Consider the following 4,143-nt stretch of genomic DNA (forward strand, 5'->3'; position numbering starts at 1 on the left):
ATAAACCAGTTAAATTCGCTTATCACGTCTCTAGTTAGGAAGAAAATCTAACTTAGGGGAATAAACTTATCGTACGAACCAAGGAGCACTAGCAGCAGAGAGTAAACAGAGTGTCTCCCCCACCCACCAGGATAAAGGTTTTTAGACATTGTAACAAACAGTGTAAGACAGTCGCCTCTTGGTGCCTGGAATGTGTGCCAAAAATAATACCATCTTCGGGTTTTATTATGATAAACACGAGAGTGTGCGTGTGCAAAGTTGCAAACGATTGGTTTTCCCTAACCAAGAAATGGCATAATTTTTTTTAGAAAAGCGGAAACCTGATCACATCTGTTTATATACTGAGCGTGAGTCATGTCTGCACCTCTGCCAGGCCTAACACATTTATTGGTCTCGGCAATAAATGTCGCGACGGCTTATCAATATTTGCAGCTTAGAAAATAATGAATGTGCGTGTGTAATATTATGATGAGAGAGATGAAAATGTGATCATATTTAAGTTACAACGAAGAAAAGAACTGAATTTCTCTCCACGACAGCCTAAAACCAGGGCCAAAGTATTACCTGAGAACATGACCGGTCGATAATGAATGTATCAACTAGCAAACTTATAGTACATACATACAAAAGCAAATATCCAAATGTGAGCTTGTAAAATAATTTAGGGGAATAAATTCGAGAATTTGCCTTGTTAGAACATGAATTTGAAAGACCCCTTCTCATCTAGTTCACAAACCGCCATAAAATAATGTTGCTTATTATGTAACTCTTTAAGTAGAATAACCTTGTATATTTCAGTGAGGACGTGAATCTGTGTTTGAGTGTATGTATAATAAATCAAGAAAGTTTGCAACCAAGCTGCCACATGACATACGAGAAATCCGTGGTAGGATAGGTCACTGTTATCCTTCATGTGGTCTGTGTTAGTTTTAGTAGAGTAAATATTTAAGCGACTTTATGAAGATAAATGGGTTGGTCTGGGCAGGTAATGTGTGCAATTTTCTTACTTAAAATCACATTTAAATAAGTGGTTAGCTTAACCAGTTGTCTGGTACAGTACCAGCCTTTCTTTGTAGCGTTTGAAGAAAAGTTTAACTCACTCCAGGATATTCATAGACCGTGTTCTTATCGTTGATTGGAAACGCCTCCTGAATCTCAGCCACGCCTTCCTTAGTGTAATACCGACTGAAGGTTACAATAGAATCACAGTCCTGCCGACATTAGGCCACAGTTTCGCTGATATAAATGTTATTTATGAACCCAATGTTTAGCTATAGGTCATCGATGGTACGAATCTTATTTAAAAAAAAAATATTAAGTCGACTGTCAGTGAGTGAATCATCCTGTAAAGGAATTTTCTTCGTTTCTTTGAAAATCCGTCATCATTACCTTCAGCCATCGTGTCCTTGTTCATCCCAGAGCCCTTAGGTTCATTCAACCAACCACAGAGGAGATTTAAGATCAATGATTTTACGTCACAATTTTACGCTCTGTCTTAAGGAAGGAGACAGTTGGATGAGGACGTCATGGCATCTTAAGCCTATCGATGACGCCTGATATAATAATAGTCATGCCTACAATTTCACTCAGAAAGAATAAAGTAAGTAACTATAATATCCCCCAACAAAGACAACACCCACTGTTCTTGTACCCATTAGCGTATTTCTTAAAATCTTACTTTAGATTCATAAGCCCATTAGCACATTTGTTTCCTCTCGTTGGTGAATTACGATCCCATCATATTATATTCCTTTATTTTACCAATGATAAAATAAAATATGCTCATAATACTGAAAATTCATTCAGTAGATGTTATGTTCTCTACAGTTAGAAGGAAGAGGAAGAAGAACCTTGGATATAATTTACGAATCTTCATGAAATCTGACTAGATGCTTCTAATATATACATTAATGTCCCTTGAATGAAATAGTTAAGCCCAAATACTTTAATATGGCGAGGTATTTATCCTTTAAAATTTTTACCACAAAAGAAACAGCTTACATTAGGTAGGATCTCGACTTCATTTCAATTCCATTTTTCTTTGACCAAGCTCAAGTGGGATAGTTAATATAATTATTGTGTTGTCGTGTCAGCATGTGTGAGAAATTAGCTCAGGAGCACGGCGGAGCTGGTTCATTATTCATCACGAGGGGAAAAATATTTTACGAGAATAAATGAGGAAGGCGAGTAAACACGGTTTCTTGTAGGTTGATAGTGGTGCTGTGACGTACAGTGGTGCTCTGACGTACAGTGGTGCTGTGACGTATAGTGGTGCTGTGACGTGCAATAGTGCTGTGACGTATAGTGGTGCTGTGGCGTACACTGGTGCTGTGACGTACAATAGTGCTGTGACGTATAGTGGTGCTGTGGCGTACAGTAGTGCTGTGACGTACAATGGTGCTATAACATACAATGATGCTGTGACGTACAATGGTGCTGTAACATACAGTGGTGCTGTGACGTACAATGGTGCTGTGACGAACTATGGTGCTGTGACGAACTATGGTGCTGTGACATACAATGGTGCTGTGACGTACAATGGTGCTATAACATACAATGATGCTGTGATGTACAATGGTGCTGTAACATACAGTGGTGCTGTGACGTACAATGGTGCTGTGACGAACTATGGTGCTGTGACGAACTATGGTGCTGTGACATACAATGGTGCTGTGACGTACGGTGATGTAACGTACAGTGGTGCTGTAACGTACAATGGTGCTGTGACGAACTATGGTGCTGTGACGTACCTGTAGTGCTGAGACGTACAATTGTGCTGTGACGTACAGTGGTGCTGTGACGTGCAGTGGTGCTGTACATACGGTGATGCTGTGACGTACAGTGGTGCTGTACGTACGGTGATGCCGTGACGTGTAGTGGTGCTGTGACGTACAGTGATGCTGTGACGTGCAGTGGTGCTGTTACGTACGGTGATGTGACGTACAGTGGTGCTGTTACGTACGGTGATGCCGTGACGTGTAGTGGTGCTGTTACGTACGGTGATGCTGTGACGTACAGTGGAGCTGTTACGTACAGTGGTGCTGTGACGTAGTGTTGCTGTGACGTAGTGTTGCTGTGACTTACTGTGGTGCTGTGACGTACAGGGGTGCTGTGATGAACAGTGGTGCTGTGATGAACAGTGGTGCTGTGACTTACAGTGGTGCTGTGATGAACAGTGATACTATGACATACAGGAGTCTGTGATGTACAGTGGTGCTGTGATGAACAGTGGTGCTGTGGCGTACAGTGGTGTTGTGGTGGTAAGAGGTCTTGTATCTTATTTGGTACGGTATACCTCCGTTGTAATGGCATAAAGGGGATGGCTCAGGAAGGAACTCTATAAGGAACTGTGCGGCGGTGGCCATTTGTTGAAACTCGAGTGTGTGCATCTCTCTCTCTCTCTCTCTCTCTCTCTCTCTCTCTGCGGGTCATGATGGGCAGATGAAGTGACTAGTGAAAGGGGAAGTATTGGCCATAAAATACGAGAAATAATTACAAGGTGTGTTGATACAGCCGATTACAGTCTGAGAACTATTTGAGTGGGGGAGGGTGGACCGGGTGGGGAGTGGGCCGGGAGGGTGTAGGTGTAAATAAAGGGAGTAAATTGTGGGTGGAGAAAATGTGGCAATAGAGAGAAGGTAGTGGGTGAAGGCGAGGATATGGAAGGAGTTGAAGGGCTGGGTGGGTGGGAGGTTGTATGAATGGGGAGAGTTGTTACAGTTTATGGTTGAGTAACAGGTGAAGGAACAGGTACAGTTTATGGTTGAGTAACAGGTGAAGGAACAGGTACAGTTTATGGTTGAGTAACAGGTGAAGGAACAGGTACAGTTTATAGCACAATTATATAGATTAAGCAACCATGAAAGTAGCAGTAACAGTGACAATGAGAGGAAGCGGTGAAAATAGCTATAGAATAGTAACAGCGGAAGCAGCAGTGAGAGAATTATTGTTGGTGGTCGTCGTTGTCGTCCACCTGTTAAAGATCCCAAGAACGGCCAATCTGGTACACCCACCCCCTTTTGTCAACAGCTAACACGTGGTTAGACTGAGACCAAAAACAAACATTCGTAAACTTTACTGACATTAAAATGGTTACCAATGCGCTCGTGTGTGTGAGGGAGGTACACACTGCGGAGGTGGAGG

This window comes from Homarus americanus, unplaced genomic scaffold (assembly GCF_018991925.1).
Source record: "Homarus americanus isolate GMGI-L3 unplaced genomic scaffold, GMGI_Hamer_2.0 scaffold57980, whole genome shotgun sequence".
In the NCBI taxonomy this organism is placed as follows: Eukaryota; Metazoa; Arthropoda; class Malacostraca; order Decapoda; family Nephropidae; genus Homarus; species Homarus americanus.